Source organism: Diorhabda sublineata, chromosome 2 (genome assembly GCF_026230105.1).
Source record: "Diorhabda sublineata isolate icDioSubl1.1 chromosome 2, icDioSubl1.1, whole genome shotgun sequence".
Lineage (NCBI taxonomy): Eukaryota > Metazoa > Arthropoda > Insecta > Coleoptera > Chrysomelidae > Diorhabda > Diorhabda sublineata.
Genome location: NC_079475.1, coordinates 31,614,735 through 31,636,626, shown reverse-complemented (window position 1 = coordinate 31,636,626; position 21,892 = coordinate 31,614,735). Strand labels below are relative to the sequence as shown.

General features: G+C 31.4%; 1 protein-coding gene across 1 annotated transcript in view; it reads left to right on the top strand.

Moving 5' to 3' along the window:
- The first annotated feature begins 18,130 nt into the window (after nt 1-18,130).
- LOC130452850 (limbic system-associated membrane protein-like) overlaps nt 18,131-21,892 on the top strand; it is a 1,112,215-nt gene continuing 1,108,453 nt past the window's right edge. The window contains exon 1 of the mRNA XM_056792329.1: nt 18,131-18,275. The gene's annotated coding sequence lies outside the window, so the exon portion shown is untranslated. The remainder of the gene's footprint in view (nt 18,276-21,892) is intronic.

The window sequence follows — 21,892 nt, the reverse complement described above, 5'->3', positions numbered from 1 at the left end:
GGAGAGTCTTGAGGAAACGGTCTAACTGCTGTACCAAAACATAAATAAAAAATTTAATTCTTATCATAACAAACTTCAATTAACAATCGAAATCTAACAAAATAATAAAACTATTTAAAAAAAATTGTTCCTTGAGATATTTCAACTTCAATTTATGTCATCCTATGTCACAAATAAGATAAGTGATTACAAGTTTGGGTATCCAGCTATGAGATCTTGAATTCAGATGCTCAAATATTCAACGCAAAAACTGCATTGAAAGAAAATAAGTATTCATAAAAAAATAATACACAACATTTTCAAGAAAAGGGTCAATAGATATATTTTTTCTTACCATATGTACAACCAGCAACAATCTCATTATTTGAATGTATATGATATATTAGTATAAGGTGTGAAAGACATAATTCATTATATAAATATTTTACTTAACTATAATCTACAAGACCCAACAGAAGAAGTAAAAGATATTATATATCAAGTACCTTGTAATTATTATTATTGTAGTGCTGTTTATATAGGGCAGACATCTCACTCTCAATAAGATAGATTAAAAAGTCATAATAAAAACTGCTTGTTATTATAAAGATTCAAAAATTCTTGAAACGGAATCAAATTCACGATAAAGAGAATTTGAAGAAATGTTTCACATGTATAGGAACGAAAAAGCTATCAATGATGAGTAGATCGAAACGTCAAATTTTCACTTGTTATTTCATCTGATTTTCATAGAAAAATCAAATCAAGACAAATCATCGCGAAAAATATATAATATGTGTTAGAAATAGAAAGTTGAAGAAAATTATATGATTATCTTATATGCATGTAAAAATTAGTAAAGAATTGACTGGTGAAATTTGAGAAATGTCGAGATGTTAGGTAAAATTATCCCGTTCAAAAAATCCGAAACATTCTAGTATTATATTCTTGAATCCAATCATCCCGAAACTACTATATCGAATTTTCTTTTCCAATGTTCATATTACGAAGTCCCGTAGGGTCGAACTGAGACAGCATCATTCTACTGTTTGACTACTTCTTTCCATCGGTCTGACAAGTTCACATATGGAAAGTTATTAAAAAATTTCATATTCAAGTTTCTGTCTAACAACGTGGTAGAAAACTCTCTTAGAACTTTTCCAGAGTTGGATTTTTGATGGTGATGCGTATTTACACAAAGATCGAGAGATATATGCAGAGTTGAAGAGTCCTTATCTTTTATTTGGAAACTTGGTTCATATCTCCCGCCTGTTTATGTCCGAATGAGTATAGTCTGTGTTTTATAGCTTGAGAATGGCTGCAACTTGTGAATATTTTCATCGTTATATTTTTTATGGATATTCAGTTACATCATGCTATTCAATATACGATAGGCGTCTCAATACGTTATTTTTCATGGTTTTTTATGGTACTGTTTCATTTAAAAAAAACTATTCCTGTGACATCAAGAATCAGAAAAATTAATTCTCTGCAATATACAAAATGAAATAGAATAATACTGATACCCACGTGAATTTGAGGATTTCTTAAACAGCAATTTAGTATTTATTTATAAGGTATAGTCAAATAATTGATCAATTACTTATTGAATTAGAGTGGGAAAAATAATGGCAAATATCAATTATAAACTCTATCTTATTTAAACTTTAATTTACAGAGCTATAACCTTCAACTAGTGACGTGAATGTACTTCAACGACGCTTTTGCACATTTAAATCTGATGTTATCAATTTAAGTAACCTACTTCCAGGCTTTCCGTTGTAACACTAATTTTAATGGGCTTTGATAACAAAACACGCAAATCCATTTAATTGAATCCTTCCTAATCGATCAATCATTATTGGAAGTATCAAGCAATATGAAGAAACTAAAAATATTGAGAATTGTTCTAGGTCCGGCGAACTCAAAACAGTTGCACAAAAACTAAATCTTGAAATATTATCGTACTAATTTAAGCTAGTCAACAGTCGCTCAGGCACCAGATTTAACAAAAAAAAGTCAAAAAAACCTAAACTCATAAAAGTTACCACTATTGAGAACCACAAATTGAATTTTTTTTTTGGTGATTAGTAGCAGAATAGAGACAATTTCCTGAAGAAGCAACGGTTTGCCCCTTTATCAGGAGCTATTGATGTCAAAATTATCGGACACTTCGTAATAGAAAGTTATTTATATGGTGACAGATATTTGGATAGAAATGATATTACACCAGAAATATCCGCCATCTTCAATAATTTTATGTTACCTTCTCCTAACATAAGGTATCAATGAGTTGCTACTTATATATCTCTCTCTATGTAACTGGCAGGATACAATGTTTTCGAGAAAATGACACCGAGAAGTAATAGAGTGGCCGCCCCTGTTACAAATTATCGAGAAGAAAATGAGCAAGGTCAATTCGCAATAATTTTGTGTTGATATCAGCATGTTAAACGGATTTTTCATGGTACAGAAATATTATCGAGAACAGTTGAAAACATTTCTTAAAATAATTTAAGTTCTAATCATTTCGCATTGACATTATATTTTATCAGTATTTCATACTTTCCTTAAAACATTTTCCATAGAACCTAATCACAATGGGCCGTATAATTTTGCAAATGAACTCAAAAATACGCAGTTATTGAAATCTCGTAAAATGATTCTTCGATTCGATTCTTCATAGAGATTATAAGGTTTCCTTTCATTCCAACGATCAGAAACAAAAAAAGACACTTTTATAGGTAATCAAACTATAATCAAAAAACAATTTTTGATAAAACGATAAACAAAATTATATCATTAGAAACTGTGGAAAAGTGGAATGCTTTTAGAACATAAGCAAGGTTTTCTTAGATGAGGAATTATTTTTTCGTCCGATTAACTATAAAAGCACGTTTTCACTGTCATTAACTATTTATTTCCAAGTTACGAGAGTTGCTTCTTAAATTTTGAGATAGACAGATCAAAACAAATATTTATGACTGGATATGATTTTATCAATACACTTTTTCTTACGTTTGAATCAACTGTCGAAGCATTACGTTTGCTGTACCTTCAAAGCATGTGATTTAAAAGCATCAACCTCTTCTTTCGGTATATAAAAACAATATATTTTTGATCTGCGGTAATAAGAAGAAATCATTGGGTACTACACGAGGACTATACGACTGATGGCCTATCAATTAGATGTTTGAATGTTCAGAAACGTTTTTGTTTGTACTGATGTGTGAGAATCCTTGTATATAGAATATCAGATCGTTTTATAATTCATCTTGCAATCTCACGTTCCATATATTGCTTCGGCAATTTTTTGCAATCACCTTTTCTATTAGAGATAATCTAAGGTCCGTACATAGCTCATAGCTCTACCTGAAAAGGACAATGATAGGAATTTATCAACTAATTGTATTTTCATATAAGTTTTAAATAAAAAGTGTTAAAATGGGTAAATTTGAGTTCATGAGCGCAAAGGTACTGTTACATAGGTCGATAGATACATATACAAATTCAAAACTAGAAATAAATATCGTGCATAGCACGTTTAGAAACACAATTTTGTATTCGTATTGCTATATATTGAAGTAGGATTTCTGCTTTTTGTGTATCTGTATGAATGTTATCGAAATTAATATTTGTTACATTGACTCATTGTATCTCTGTTCTATTGAAACGAATATAATTATGAATTTTATTTTTTTTATAAAGCACTGCATAGAACAATGGAAATTATTCCAAGCTCCACCCCTAGTCTACTTCCAATAAAAAATCGTATATCTATCAGTTTTATTTCTCATTATGATCTCCTTCTTCTTTTCTTCTGTATAATAGGCGTAGTCATCTGTTTTATCTTCGACATCCTTGCCTCCTATCCTGCTTCAAGGTTGTCGCTCCACCTGTCTGTATCCATACGACTTAGGTGCTCATTCCATTCTTTCTTTCTTGATAGAACCCATTCGTTGACGTCATCTATTTTGTTAAATCTTTTTATATTCCCACGTCTTTCCCTATCCAGTAGGGTTTTTCCGGCTTTCCTGCGTTGCACTTTCATCTCCATTGAATTCAAAACATTTTCCTCATAGATTTCTGATGCGAGTCAAATGATTATTATAATGATTATTGAGTATGAAAAATATTAATTCACCGCACATGTGATTTCATCAAGTTATGAATACAGCCAGTCATCGCTAGTGACTGAATCTGGAGTATGATTCAAAGCCTGACTGAGCTCTTGCGGCAGTTGTTGTGGCAGATCTGTGACTGGGTGCTTTTTTCGGATTAATGAAAATTATCGCAGAAATTATATTTCTAAGTAAATTATTACGTTGAGTTCAGTTAAGTTAAATTAAGTTTATTGTATAGTGTGTAAATAAATCAAGAATGTAAAGGACAGATTATATTTTTATAGCTATGTAAACGGGAATATATTGGATTGTTTTTAAAATGTTTCAACTTGAACAGAAGCGGAAGTGGATAAGAAACATTTTTATGTGCTCGTATAGCCCGTTAACGTTTCATTGTACATTTTCATAACATATTTCTAAATATTCAACCAAGTAGGATTTTCTCATGTGGTGAACGTATACAATGCAAGATAAAAATTTGAAATATGACGTTTTCTGACAATAAAGATAATTAATTGTATAGAAAAACTATCATAATCCCTACAAAAAGATAAACAAAATCTTGGAAACCTTTGCCAAAGCACGGTTTATAAGTGGAAATACGAACCAATTTCGAAACATCAATTTCTCTCTCGAATCCGTAGGAAGGGGGCCATTACCTCGTCTTGTGGAAGTTTGCTCTAACAATTCAAAGATAAACGAGAAATGAGAATCACTATGACCAACATTCTACTTTTCTGCACAGAATGTTCACTCTCTTGCCTCCAGCTGTTTGCGTCTTTTTATTTTTGTCTGGAATTTGTGTCCTTCATTGTTGGAATGAACGTTGCGATAAGTTGGCTACTCTCCTAAATGTGAACTCTTGAATAGTTTGAATATGTATTTCTAAAAGAATATAGATACCGAACACTTAAACGCTGAATATTGCATTTTAATAGTGGAAAACTAAAAAAGAGATAAGTGTAAAGTTGACACAGATAAGATGATTTTCAATTCGAAAGTATGATTTCCAGAAATAGATTAATACACCCGGTTACATTTGAAGATATACAAAATTCAAGTGCTTGTGAAAAAACCATTAAGATATTAATAAAATCGATTTTCGGGATATTGAATACCTTTTACATACTATTCACAAATTTTAGCTCTACTATGTAGTTGAATAATCTCATATTCTCAAATATGAGAATAATAATTGCTAATTAAGAGTTAAGAATTTCTCCACTTTTCAAACGAAAATGTTTAACGAATAAAATTCCATGAAATCTCAAAAAAATCAGAATGGAACGAATTAGGTACACTATTTTGCATTTGTTTGAACCAATTGTTGAAATTTGAACTTATGAACCGCCACTTCAGGTGTAGAAAAAATTATTTTTCGATCTGTAAGAATAAGAAAAAATTATTGGATAGCAAACAAGGACTGTACGCTTTTGTTTGAAATAACATGCTAGAGCTCGCATTGTCTTGGCAAACGAATACTGGTGTACCATATAAAATTGACCGTTCTAAGCTGCTCTAATAAAATGGTGGCGGCATGTTCAGTTATTCCGAAAAAACTGGCGACCATTTGCTTCAAAGTGCTTCGGTCACGAACAATTTTTGTTGAATTTTGCTTGTCTTGAAAGTTCTTCACAGTCGATTGTTGTACTGTTTCGTGGTTATATGCAAAGATAGAAGACTCGTAGCCTATAACGATTTCATAGACGTCTTTTGAAGCATCGCTATTGAATTTTCCCATAATTTCCTTACACGAATCGTCACAAGCTTTTTTTGAGCGATTGTCAAATTTAGTAAATGCATGTTTTCTGGCACAACAACCGATTTTGAACGACATTCACGAAATTGATTCTGTAGGAAATTGCAACCAAGATATAATTCATGAAAAACAACGAAACACGGTAGTTTGAGAGAGTGCTTCATTACCAAAAGTCTAAGCGTTTTTGCTATTGGTTTAATCCACGTTGAAGATCATAGAACATTATCGCAGGAAAATGTTCGCGATTTAATTACATTTTTTTAACCAAGATGAATGTTCCATGTGTCTGTAAACAACTCAAATAGCACTGGTAAGACAACACGCTCCATTAAAAATGTCAAATTTTATGACGACAAGGTCAGATTTCACATCTAAATCAGTGTTGTCATATCTCAAAATCTAAGTAGCAACCCTCGTTACATGGTTTCTTATTGGGAATTCATATATTTAGTTTTTTTCGAACATAATATTCTGTAATGTTCAAAATTTGGAGCATAACTACATATACGATTTTTTTATATTTTTATTTCCCTTTAACTAACCCTTATATCACACTCTGCTGAAAAATTGGTACATCAGGTATTATACGATTTCTATTTCACTTTAAAATTCTGGACATTTTTTTGATTACTCTCTAAGCTTTGAGAACAAAGAAAGCTTGGCCGTTTTGCATACGTTCTGTGGGTGGTCGAAAGTATTAAAAGGTGAAATAAACTAACAATACATTTTGTTGAGGAAGTCGATGAAGCATTTGATTATAAAAAAAATCACTCAACTTAAAGCCATTTATTGATACCGATACTCTAAATGTTGATGTCAAGACGAACAATCCGCTTTATACCACAGAAAAACTTCTTTACCCCTTACGCGGCTTATCCATCGGCATTTTTATTGAAATTGATGTCTGCGTGGAATGGATATTCTGGGGTTTAGCTGATCCTTATGTTCCGCCTTCTATTATTGGAAATTGTGCTCTTATATCGCTCGGGTCTGCTGGATATTACTAGATAAAATTTCCTTATATGAACAAACTATAGGGGTAGTAGGTCACTTTCAATTTTTGACCTAGGTAGGCTGTGCTACTTTGAGCAATATATATGAGGTTCCGTGATACAAAAACGCATTTTATTTGAAAAATAGGGACAAGTTTCACAAAATTGAACGATGATACTCTTCATCAAAATTCTTAACAGCGACATTTATTAGGAAACTCTTCACATAAAACATTATCTGCATAAAAATAAGAAAAATGAATTTAGTTCTCATAATGCACAAAAGTCGAAGATGTTGGAGAGAAAAGTGAATTATTCACAGATAATCCCACAAGAAACTTTCAACATCAGAGCTCATTCCATCTTTATACAGTGTTGTTACTCAAAAAAATTCTTTTGATTATGTCAAATGAAGTTATGTGCCAAACAGTTTTTGAAGCCTCTTCAACATCAGGTGAAACTAACCATTTTCCAATGGTGTGCGATTTTCCAGATTTTGCTATTATCTTTGTCTGCTTTCAGACGTTGAAGCGAACATACTGTACCCGATGGGCCTCTTTTCATATTTTTCTCTCCCAGCTTTGAAGGTTTCCTAGAATCATAGCTCAGAACTTTGTTGTATAAAAGATATGTAGGCAATCGTAGGCATCTATCAAGAGGGTATTAGAGGTACCTCGACTGTTACCTACTACAGTGAAGGCTAGTCCGCAAGGTAGTATCCTATTATCTCTACTGTGGTTATCGGTAGTGGACAAAATTTTTAATAGACTCAGCAGCGCTAGATTCACAGTACTAGGATACGACGATGATTTGATAGTGGTAGCAAGCGGCAAGCATGAAGACATAATCTTTATCAGCTCTAAATGCTCTAAATACAATTGAAAATTGTGAAATAACACTAGTCACATTTACAAAGAGATACAAGGCAAACTATACTCGCACCTATCCGTGATGTAACTCAATTGGTACTTTCCAATGAAATAAAGTAATCGTCATCAAATGCATAATCACATACGCAACTATTGTTTTGTGACCGAAAACTGGAGAAATACCTCGGAAAAAATGGAGAAAATTAGGAGGTTGATCTGTTTAGATATAACAGACGCCATTTCTACATGCCTCTCAGATGCACTGCTAAACATGCCTTTCCTTCATCTTATAGTGACAAAAGAGCCATATGGCAGCGCCCACAGACTAATTCAGAGTGAAAAATGAAATTTGAAGAATCTGAAAAGTCACCTTCACATTCTAGAATCGATAGTAGAAAGAACACAAACTCGAAATGCTCATCTCTAGTAAATAGTTGCTTCGAAGCAAGCACAAGAAGCTGGATTGGGCATTTTTTGGTTAATTCCGCTAGGAAAAGCATTTAAGAATTTTCAGGAAGAGTGGCTAGCAATAAGATTTGTCCAAAAGCTAGAAATCACATGTAAATTCTCTCTGGTAGTTAATTGGCCTTGAAAGCTCTAAAGGCTGTTTGTTCCACGTGGCTAACAGGGTGTATTGAACAAGGAAAAAGCAGAAAACCTCAACAAAAAAGGAGCAAGGATTCTGACGAACATCTTGGGACATCCCCAAACGCCATTTAACTGGTAGTAGCTCCTCTTTCAGAACACTATCCTGTCAAATTACGATGATGGGTATGGAATATGAGGACAGCAAATTCTGCGAAATTAACACGAAGTTTAGGTGCAGGCAGAGTGGCGGAATACTATCTATCTACTCTCTTGGAAAGAGTAGAATCTCACAGAATGTTAAGATCTGTCTGAAGTTATTGGAATCGTCATTCATTCTTATGAATCGCTAAATAGATATAGATAGATAGATTTACAATAAATATTCATAATCCTAACAAAACTAGATATAATTACTATTCACTTTCTCAAATCTCTGTTGTTTTTATGGTGAATGCGAATATCGAAGTTGCGCAACAACCGATATCTTGAAAACAACTGTTTGAATTATATCGATTTTTGCTGTCGTTTTCAAAATAACACTCAAAACAGATCACTTCGTTCACGTCTTATCATTTTTCATTTACTTCTTTCTTATCCCTCTCGAGCACACGACGTTTCGTTGTAGTGAATGGAGGACAGTTACCTAAAAGGAATAAAACATTAAGTATCCACAGTCGGGAAATGAAAACGATGACATTTAAATCATTTTCGCTGATTCATACACTGAAAATTTGTATCTCTTATGAATACAAATAGTATGCAAAAATAATAAAATAATATAAAGAAATAAAACATTCTAATAGATTGCAAGTTGAAGATATAAAAATAAAGGCGAATTTCCATCTTACCACACAAGAAGCAATGTTCAACACATAAGAAATATTGCCAACACTGACATAATATTGAGAATATTAAGTCATAATTTCATATTTTAATTCGTTAAGTGAAAGCGATATAATAAAATAATCATAAAGTTTTCCGGTATCAACCACTCTTTTCAAAATTGTTTCACAAGTGCAAAGTACTGGATTGAATTCGTTTTTAACACGCTTTTATTAACTTTACCTGTATGTGGGTTTGTGAATTTCTTTATAACTCTCCTTTAGACTTTGAGCGAATAGTTCAAGTACAAAAAATTTCTTTTGGCAGAGGATTCTCCGTGTTGGAAATTAAGCACTTCAACAACCTTACAGCTATACTGTTACAGCTTGATGAAGTTTCGACGAGGTACATAAGCAGAGAAGCCCTTATACGAGGGTTGTATCAATGAAAAAACGCAGGGTGTAAATATGGTCTAACGTTGCGGTGGCATAGCTAAAAGAAGTAGCTTCTGGGGACTTTTACAAGAAATGGAAAAATCTTGTTTGTCCGCATGTCATTCACCCCACTCTACTCAAAATGTTGGATCAAAAAAATTTCTTGAACGTCTTTCAGCCTGCACGCTTCGCCCTGCCCCGCCAACGGTCATGATGTTTTGTTGTCTATGTAATATTGTAAAATTATAATAGGTATATTATTATTATTATTAATTTAGTTGGTTTAGATGTTATCATGAGAAGACGAAATTTACCTTCTTCTTGATTAGAATTTGTTTTGTTCATCTATTTTGAAAGAAATTTATAATTAGTATTGTTACTGCATGGCCCGTGAAGTCGGTCGTGTTCGGTTATAATGGAACGATTCTTTTGATGTTTGTCATGTCATTTGATAGTGCCATCGATGCTTTTTATGAACAGTGGAGGGTTGTTTATGTTATTTTTTTAAAACTAATGTTTAGGAAGATATTTTCAGTAATTTGTTCTTGTTTCTTAACTCAACAATTCTAGAAATTACGTTTCTGATATAAAATCGAGCAATTTTAACGGAGTTGGCTTAGTTTATAATTAAAAGTCATGATGAACGAAATAAGTTGATTATTAAATAAGTTCGTTAAGTCTAGTGTAAGTATTTAAATACATTAAATAAGTAGCATACCATGAAACTAAGAAGCTTAAAATAACTATAGTTTGAAAAAACTGAAAAAAACGGTCATAAAACAAATCAAACTAAAAAAAAATTTGGAATAAGCTTAAAACAATAATATATAAAAAAAAATTTAATGAAGTGATGATTGAAACAGCAGTTGACACAGTTAAGTACATACTTCCGTAAGACTTTAGATGGATAACTGAAACTTACCACAGTGGAATAGAATACTAATCTTTCCACTTCAAGTTCCTAGAATTTTTTACAATCATTATTACTTATAAATCCTCCTTGTTTATATCAAAGAAAAAGGGCACAAATTGAACATAAAACCTTATATTCTCCTGTAAACTCTTCCATCTATACTTTTTCTCAGCGTAGAGTTTGACATCCACCCATCGGGAAATGAAGTTGTAGCATTTAAATGCTATTCGCTTATTTAGGGGCGGTATTCCATAAGAAAGTGGAATGCATTGACTGGGTGATTGGATTCACGTACACAAGAATATCTAAAACACCGCAACGGTCTTGAAAATTGGAAATTCCTAACCTTTCATCAGGTAGTTATTTCATATGCACATAATATTTACTTCGAACATTTTTTGGGAGAAATTTGAATCGCTTTCGCAAATTTTTCAGACGGAATTATTCTCAGTTGTAATGGTACCATCAATCATAATGGAAATTTGGGAAATTTAAATATTTTTTGACTGCCTATTATTTGCGTCATGAAATTATCGCTACGTAAACGTGAAAAGAATGTTTGTCATAAATAAGCCGTACGTATATCAAAATGGATATGTTTGAAATCATTTGGTGGCTTCTTGGAATCGATTCATGATGTGGATTTTCTTGAAGTTGGAATCTCTACAACCGATGATGATATTCATATTGAACTCAATACTTACTATTATGTACCATAACGCAAATACTCTCAATTACACTGCTGGACACTGTGTTTCGATAACAAGTTCACCTTCGGTCTCTGAAGACGTTAACGTTAAGGAAACGAGCGTCAGACAGTGTAGTTGTGAGTATAGGTGGCAGTTAACATGGTATTCAGCATCAATTTCATTTGTTTGGTACATATATTTATAGTATTTTGAAAAAATTACACTCACTAGTCCCCAAAAGTCACTTATTATCACATATTGTTCAAAGTTATAAAGATGTGTTCTATTCAGCATTATTTAAAACTAAAAAGACAAACAGAATGAATCGTAAATAATGGAACAACAAGAGAATAAATTTAGCATAGGACTTTTGGGGGAGAAGCGAATGATAATTTAATTCTTCATTTGGTTCGCAATGACTATAGGAACGAAGAAGCTGAAGTTTTGGAAACTTTATATGATAAAGCATCTCAGTAAGCAGTTTCCGGTCAAGATTCCCGTCTGATACAGTTTGATATGGAATGTAATTTATGGATCATAATAAAGTTTACAGTAGATTTAGATAGTGGCTGCTTTGAGTAGAAACTGATAAATGAGAATCTAATTTTTTTCCAATGCAAAATACCTAGGCAGACATATCAATAGTGAGTAGAAATATATATAAATTGGTCTTCCAATTTAAGCTGATATTACTCAAAGCCCGATATTTTGAAAGAACAGTGTAATCCGTATAGAATTCAGTTACATCAATAACCCAAAACTTCAAAAATAAAGATATTAGAGTAAGAATAATCCTAAATAAATATATTAAAGTGATATACAACACATCAGAGAATCAATAAATGCACTGGAATAATTGATGACACAATGATTGGTCCTTATTTTTGTATAGAAAACATTATCTGTGATTAATACACTTCTGCATGCGTTTGAACCAATTGTCGAAGCATTTTTTTTATTCCGATGAGGTACCTCCAAAATATGTGATTTTAACGCATCAACCGCTTCTTCAGGTGTTGAGAAACGCTGTCCTGGCAATTTATTTTTGACCTGCGGGAATGAAAAGGAATCACTGGGTGCAAAATAAGGACTGTACGGCAGATATTCCATCAATTCTATGTTTTAACTGTTCAGAAAGGTTTTTGCTTAAGCTATGAGAGAGAGCATTGTCGTGGTGGAGAATGATTGGTCTTCTGCGATTGGTTTTCCCTATTTTTTCGAGCGTTCCTAACAAACAAGTTCGACCACGATTAAATTCATAACCAAAAGTTATAGAGAGTTGATCGGCACATTTCTGTTGGCTTAATGTTGACCCAGATGAATGTTTCAAGTATATGTAGATAAGAAACAGCACTTTATAAGTAGTAGTGTGTTATTGTTCTAGAAACAAAACTATAATAGGTATTCATATACGAAAGTTGTTTTATTTCTCAACATCAGTAAAGAATTGAAAAGATTCGTCAGATTATTCTAAAATTGAATTTTTGCCGTTGACAGAAAATACCGCAATAAAAAAATCGACTTCCAAATAAGTGCCATATCTTTTAATAATAAGTTGAGGTAGAGCAATGTTTGTCAATTTTTCTGTATAGAACTGTCCACTCATAGACGCTTTAAGACATAATGTTCAAACAATTATCTCCAAGAACAGGCGTAGGAAAAAATGTTGAATGAGTCTCCTATACAAATCTGGTCACCTTTACCGCATTTGTTTTGAGTTTTTGGCAGAATGTTGTCGCTAAGAGCACCTATAAATAAATTAGCAATAATAAAATCGGTGGTTTAATCAATACGTATCTAAAGATATTCCGAATTTTAGCTTTAATTTTCTCAATTACCTCCAAATATGAGGAACTAAAGTCGTTTCTTCGTAGTGTTGATTAACCTGGTACATTTAATTTGCAATACTTTTGGAAAAAATATTTTCTGATTACGCAGCTTTGACAATGAATATTTAATGTCATCATTACGTGACATAGGTCTTGGCTAAATATGTCTCATTCGTTTGGCTTTTCAAATATTGGATGGAAACACTGTATTCATGTGGGTTATGACACTATGATAAAAAATAAAATATTAATGAAGAACAAAAATTGAAATATCAAAATGAGTAGCAACAATATCAATACTTAGGTATAAATTCCTACCAAATGATTACAAAATTCAAGCAAAAGCGCCGCGAGTGTCCAAACGATTGGTAATCTGTAGAAATCTGTTATTTTATGAAATTAAAAAAATATAGATGGAAAAACAAATTGAAACTGAAACCCTTTGTACTTTTCTCTGTATTTTCAAATTGTTTGTTGCTCTAAAATGAACTTACTTTCACTTATTTTTGTAATTCTTCAAAAAATGAAACATATCGATCGAATCGCACAACCGTTTGTATTGAATATCCATACGTCGTTCTTTGTATGGCTTAGTCCATGATCTGACCTTAGGAATTTCCCTAATGAAAACCAATAAAAAACTTTAAAGTGCAAATCGATGTTATCCCTTCAAAAACACAAAATAAATAGGAGCCGACCCAAATTGGTCTACACCTAACAGAACTCAAAGTTAAGGGTTCGAATTTTAGAATGGGAATCCCACATACATTTTATTTAAACTGTTTGACTACCTGCTTGCTTCAAGATTAGTTTCATGAGAATTTGCTTGTAATTGCTTCAGAATAGCAGATTCATAAATCTACTTCTATCTTGAAACGCGTGCCAAAGCTTCACATCTTTGAGAATTTGTTCAATTATGTACAATATGCTTTTTACTAAGGATATGGGCAAATATTTGAGAAAATACATATGATATGCAAAATATATGAAATATGCTTTCTATATATTTCCTCATTAATGAATAGTTTTTCACACTCTTGAGTTTCGTTATAATTTTCACAGAATTCAAAAAATTTTACACCAACTAAGCTACCAAATAGGGGCTTTTTCTTCCACAACCTATGGAGAAAATATCTTTGAAAACAAGTTTGAATATGAATTTTGACATAGCAAATATAATGTGTATAACATTCAAGCTTTTAAGAAAATACACTATTGTATGAATAAATTGATAGTAAAAGAACTCAAAACAACAATTCGATTGTGGAAATGTCAATCATATAACAGGTATTCTGGCAATAGAAAAACCAGCAGCTTGATAAAAGTTATAGAGTTGAAGATGATATCAAGAGATCAATAGATAGATTTTCGAATGGATAGATGAATATATGAAAAGAAATGTCGACCACAGAATATCACAAGTAGCCTCAGAAGTTGTCAAGAAAAGAGAAAAAAATGGGTTTCAGCAACTTGTAAATATTATTATATTCCTGCAGTCACACAAGACTGAAGAAAGGGATTGAAAAACAAAATACGCTTAAAAAGCTTGAATATATACAAATTCATTATCATGAGCTTTACCTTCGGGCACCCTGGATAAACAAACATCTACCAAAGTTTCAAGCCTTGTGATGTAAATGTCAAAAAAAACTTATGGAATTTGAAAACAAACATTCCTCAAGTTTTAACATAATTGTTACATATCCACTGAACTTCAAGAATACACGTATCAGTTTGGAACTCCCCCAAGTTTTTACAAATTCAATCGAAATACAAAGAAAGTTATAGGTTACTCACAAAGATAATGTTTTTCTTGAAATAATTCAATTCCGAACTTCGGCGTATCTAATGAAATGTATACTTTGAAAATAAATTTCTATGGAAGGGAACAACTTTGTAAAGTTGACAAAAATAGTAATACACCTTAGCAATACTAAGCTGAACTTGAAAAGAAGTTTTTGATACACAATTCGACAGTTTTAGTAGGGTTATTTTAATTATGAATATGATTATATTTCTTAAATAAGAAGCGAATGTTTTAAAAAAAAGTACATACAGGATAAAAAATTAGTAGAAAAAAATAATTTGGGTTTTAATTGAATTCAGTTTTGGTCTAAATGAATGGATAGTATTCATTTCGCTGTGTGCGATAATTTTCCTAATAGAAAAATTATCCAGCCCTTGAAGGCTACATGCCAGATGGGTGCTTCTCCAAAATTTGACAATATCAATGATAGAAACAAACTAAAAACATTTTAGGGTATTTAACTCTTATTTTATAATAAATAAGAAAAACTAATATCTTTAATACAATAAAACTACACCAGTGCTTAAAGTCTAACCAAAAATGGCTTTCTCACAATTATAAACGACAATTTTAATTTTCTACAGCATTGTAGGATCGATTACTGGAGTTTCCATGCCTATCAATACAAGAGGATTATCATAGATACTCATCGATTAAAGCTTTGAAAATTATGTATTCATACTTAACGACCAACAAATTTGATTTTTTTTATCAGTTTAACGTATGTTGACAGCACGATTCAAACTGATCGTTTTAAATTCTTTCATCGCGGTGAAATTTATCCTGACATTTTGTCACTCATGAGAATCACGATAATACATATATTGTTGTGTTAATTCATAATTTCAGGATAAAAATGGCATCCTATATAAATTGCGCATTGTAAAAACCCTTGCCGACAATTAATACAGAAAAATACAAATTAAATATAGAAACACAAAGGCAGTCACCGAAAACATAAGAATAGAACATTTTGATTTCGCAAATGTGGTTTTTTGCATGATTTTATTTAATCATAGTGCCATTATCAATGTTTGAACTCGAGCTCACGAGTTCATACTCTTATTGCAGGTACTGTGAGAAAATTGGGACTAAAAATGCGGCCCATATGTGGGGAATAAATTCAATTCAATAAATTCAATATATACTATGCGAACAGAACCCGAAAAACGAAACTACGAAACAAAGTCTTTTCTCATCTACCAAACCTTCTTCAAATGGACACAAAGTTTCAACTGCTCATCATAGATAAACAATGTGGAAGAAATAATAAAGTAATAAACGAATATATAAGAAGTACGTCAAAAAGGCTCAAACGAGTTGAGACGATTGGATGGCACTTTTTGTAACAACTATATCCAGTGTTCATCACGATTTTTCGCCATTCGAGCTAGTGTTTCACCAAAACCTAGACACCACCGAAGTACTTTTAAATTGAAAGGATGACCCTGTCTATAGCTTAGACTCTTACTATTAAGAAGTACAATACAGACTACATTTAGCTATCTAACGCGCGTGCCAATAATTTTTCGCAGTATCCAAACAATGCTCAATTTTGAACTTACTGAGTAAGTAAAACAAGGTAAAGTGAACCCATGGTATACAGTATACAAATACTTTGTGCTATCGATGTAAAATGTATGAAACGAAACGAAAGTGAAAAACTGTTTAAAGTGCATGAAAACAGACTAGCATTTGCTCAAACAAGTTTCTTCTCTGCTCATAAGTTCAGAGTGTTCGTAAATAAATGCAAAAAATTGTAGTTAGTAGATGCTGTGTAAATAATGCTGTGATATAAAAAAATCATCGATAGTATGTATTATAAATATTAATTTATTGAAAACACTTACAGGTATCAAAAAAAGTTCAAACATTTCTTGGAGAACTAATGAATAAATAAATTTATTTTGATACCTCCTCTAAGTGTTTTCAATGAATAATTACAATTTACGATAATTTTCTTCAGAATGTCTCTTTATGGTGAAAGGTCTAGCAATCTACATATCTCCTAAATCATTAATTTAATCGAGTTAAACAATGAGTACCGTTTTGTTGAAAAATGGATTAAAGAATTGATTTTTGCTATCTTTAGATTGTACAGGTAGTCATTGTATAAAAGATACGGATAGTTAACCATTGGGTTTGAGCCGCCCCTGGTCTTCAGATAGTAGTGTAGAATTATTTATTCCATCACACACACTACATGGATATACGTAATCATCTATTAAAAAATTCATAGTTTTCGAATGTATAATTTAGAAAATATAAGTTTTGATTTCGCTAATTTAAAAACGTATAACCCAGAAACAAGAGGCGGTATGGACAAATTTCATATCACGGCATCATTTTTACGTCATCCATTTACTACATTTTGCATCAAGACCTGGAACACCTATATAAAAAATCAGTTTTTTAGAACATAAGTGACCATATATACTTAGTTCATTTGCTAAAAAATGAACAAAAATGAGACAACTTTGTTGCAAATGTCCTTGTCATCATTTATTTATTTGGTATAAAAACCACTTATTTAATTTACAAAAATATATTATACATAAATCCCAAAATCAATTTTTCCAAAGCCACTCTTGGAATTTTAGCTAATCACATGTAGGATTTCTCAGCCTGGACCAACGCTGGGAAATCAGGCCTTGGCAAACCAATAATGGTCCAAGCCTGGTTAAAGTATAGTCAGCCAGGCTTGGCAGAACTCTGAATAACTATATAAAGTCTTGTTCTAATCTTATCCATAATAAATATCTTAACATTAAAAAAGTTCTAATTTTTTTGAATAAAATTCTTTTATGCATAAAAGACAATAAAAAATAGTATCATCTTTTATGTTTCATTATTTAACTGATATTTTTATGTACATTAATTAGTAGAGTGCATTAATAAAAATTTGTCATAAAACTATGAGCTGTGTAAACACTGTAGATAATTAATTTATGGTCGATTCAAATCCCTCTGTAAATTAATAAAGAAGAGGAATAGGCACTTTTTAGTACTCATTTAGTACTCATGACTCACCCTGTATTATCAATTACATATTGTCGAGGTTACTGTCATCTAATAAAAAGAATAATACAATCAATATTTCCCTGATAGACCTTCCCCAAAAATAAAATTGAAATGCCTATTCGGCCTTCTCCTAAAGACTTCATTTGCATTATTTTTTTTTTTTTTCTAAAAAGGGGTGTAAGTTAATCCATTTGATAATCTCAATGAAGTATCTGACAATTTTAAATATTCATTGGTTCTGGTTAAAGAAAAACATAAGCGCATGCGTGCGCACTCTAACATTTCTAAATACGAAGCGAACGGCAGTTGCTTCGCGATTATCGACGGAGTAGGTAGAGCCCTTTGAATTGAAAATAAGCGACAAACGCGCTCTTTCGCGTAGTGTTTGCGTATTTGTTTTAAAACTTTTTGCACAAATTTGGATTTCTATTTGGAAGTTTAATAGAAACGTATGTTGAATTTGCACTATTTATCCCTAGAGAATAAAGATAAAATTTTGTTTGGGTGATAGTTTGTTGAGAAAACCATATACATATGAATATTGAAAAAAAATTTATTGGAAATGAAATTGCAAATAAAACTGACGGTATTATTTTGTATGAGAAGAATATTTGATTAAATACCGTTTTTAATATATGCCAAGATTTACAAACAAAACAATATGTACTGTTAATTCATACTTTATCCAATATATTTATTATGAATTTTTAATAAAGTTGCAATTACAAATTTAATGAAATTTAAATCGAAACTAAAAAAATTAGACAGTCGTCAGCTCCGAACAAAAACTATAAACATTTTACACTTAAATCATATAAATAAAACTTCCCTACATTTGTGTACTATTATTTTTTTGCAAAATCGAAATACCATTTATATAAGTAACTTGTTTGATTACTTCATCGCATGAATCGTAAACAGTGTCAGTTGTTGGAAACGAATATCACAAAATAATTCCTTCGAACGAATATATAAAAAGAATAAAAACAAATTGAAACTTTTTTTCCATAATCATAAAAGCAATTGTATTAAAATACCTATCTATAAACTGAATACAATTTTTTTATCAAGTCACCAACTCGCATGTGTTCCCAATGAATGTAAACAATTAGTTTTTATTGATTATAAAAAGTAGCTTACAAAAATATATTTGAATCTCTAAAGTATAATTTTTTATTAAAGAATCTGAACATTAATAGTAGAATGATTTCGGAATTGAGAAAACAGAATTGATTTTACGTTATTTTTTCCATTTTGAAATATACATTGAAGACTTGAAACTAATGATGAAAATTAGAATATTGTCAATTGAAAACATCATACATAAATACACACACATAAATTATAAGATTTAACTAGTCGAACTGCTTTTTTATTATCATTGAATTTGATGTATCATTACTTATTATGAAGATGTATAAAATTAATTTTAATCTTTCTCTGAATTAAAAATTGTCGTATAGATGAGGAAATTATTAACTAAACATTTAGAAGACGAAAATAATATTTTCATTTAGAGCATTAGGTTCAAGTCTATTCATTAATGAGATGTAGGATGTTAAATTAGAAACATATATTTCTGATAAGAGAATAGTAAGTTTTCCAGATATTGACTTGAACTTGAACTTGAATAATTATCATGATTTTGAAAGTATACCACAATTATGTATTTGCTCTATAGTGAAATATTTTGACTTATCACTAAAATTTATAAAAATACCAACGCATTTCATTATAAGACCTCAACTTTTTCGAAAAGATTGAAATTTCGGCAAAGAAGTCGACTTCTTCTTCTTCGAAGTACTAATTCTAGTCCAGAAAATGATTCACGATTTCCTTGTACTTTACAGTACTCTTAAATTCTCCCATTCTCGTTTGAAATAATTTGAAATAAAAAATCAATTACCAAACATTTATTCTAGTTTTTGAATGTTAACAGTAATAGTGCAACTACTGTTACCAGAAACATTTATTTTAGGAATTACTGGATGTACTTCTTTATTTTCAATAATGCTGAAAGATATGTGGTTTTGGTTTAAAACTTGTAAAAAAGTTTCACCCCCTCGTATCATTCTTGATATTACCTTTTTGCTCTCGACGGATTCTTCCACATATTTTTCAGCTACTGGTGAACTCTTCCATCCACTATGTCGTTTCAAAACATTGATATCAAACCCAGCGTTGGCCAACAGCGTTAACGAAGTCCTTTTGAAGCAATGTCCGTTGTACTTTTCTGGATGCTCAAGATTGAGTAATTTTAGGTGCTCCGCCTATAATGTGTATTCCAGCTCTGTGACCTATGCATTTTCCTTATCTGTAGCCTACTAGAAGTGCTTTAATTGAAAGGTGTCTTCGCAAATTCTTATATTTTCTGAACATATCCGAATATTGCACCGCATTGTTGTTGATCACAGTAAATACCCGTCGAACATGTGTTTTTGTGTGATTAATACGAACCACTAACTTAGAACCAGTATCCTCTACATCGTCTACTTCTAAATTATCTTCCCTTTGCAACAATGCCAATTGATGTGATACTTTCACCAGAGTCTTTGTCTGGGGTGTCCCTCATTAGCACCTTCGACTGGTTTGGATGGTAGTCTCTACATTTTATTTAAAAAAGCTATTAACTTAGAGTAACGGGAAATGTTCACATTAACCATATTCATTGAATTCACCATCGAGTATTTAGATCATAATGAAGAGCTATTTGATGTTTTGACTGAAAATTTAAGGCTTGAAAAGAATGCTTCTAAAAAACACATCAAAAAAAAATAAGCCACATTTTCATCAGCACTTTTTACCTTGTATTTCTCACGCCAATCGCAAAATATCGCTTATTATTTTTCGTACCTTTTCGAAGCAGCAGCAATTTTATTTGATTTATCAGTCATTCTCTCGGAAAATATTTTTTGTATTTTCAAAAATTCAATGTCTGTCTTTGTTTACAATGTTATCTTAGTGACTTCTGTAAATTTTTATTTTTTTAAATAATAAGAGACATTTCATTTTTAATACAATTTTGCTTTCTATGTAAAACCGAGAATAGTATGCAAAAAAAAACATCTTACGATATACGCCCGTGAAGAAGAATACTACGGTACTCGATTAAATATTCTTGACTCGGCTCCTTCGTCACCTCGTCCATAAACATCTATCTCGTACCGTACTAAATCACTTTCCGGACTTATGACGTAAATAACTATTGTTGACTTATATATCAAAGTCAATAATCGTATTCCACAAATTTCGTGAAAATGCGATTAATATACAAAATAATTTTTGTCAATAGATATTCAATGGAAATAACCCATAATAAATTACCTTCTAACGTTATCATAAATTGCCAATGGACTTAATACACATATCATAAAATAGTTAATAACTGCATGCATTTTATTTAATTTAGTAGTCAAAAGATATATATGTTGCATATGTCTTTTGACAACAAACGTAGCATAACAGTAATAAACCAAAAATTTATGGAATCGGGGCACTATGAGATGAAGTGTGTTTCTGTAAACTCCACTACAGCGGCTCGAGGTAAATAGGTGGATGTATTCACGCCAAAAGTTGGGATCCCGAACACCTAAGACCATGGAACCATATCACAAGTTTATTGAAATGCACATACCGATTTTTTGAATTTCAAACATTTCAGTAGCCAAGTTATAACAAACAAAACATTGTCCAGAAATGAGGAAAAACTAAAGTGGTTAAAAGTTAAATGATTCCAGAATCCCCAAAGCAACACTAAAACAATATACCGGCACAATCACTTCCAATCACTAAATATTCAGCGACGACAGTTTCAGAATCAATCCAGCATTAATAATATACCAAAGCCAAATCCAAAATGAATAAAGAAAAACTAAAATTTATTAAAACTATGTAAAAAAGGCATCATTCCGTCCGCGTGCCACAACTTCTGAATCTGAGGCAATAATAATAACATTTCAAAATCGTTTTTGGTTTTATTGTAAATAAAAATACACAAACTATTATTAGTAGTAATAATTTATGTTGTGGTACGAATAAGACAATCAACAATGAATGCTGAGTTTAC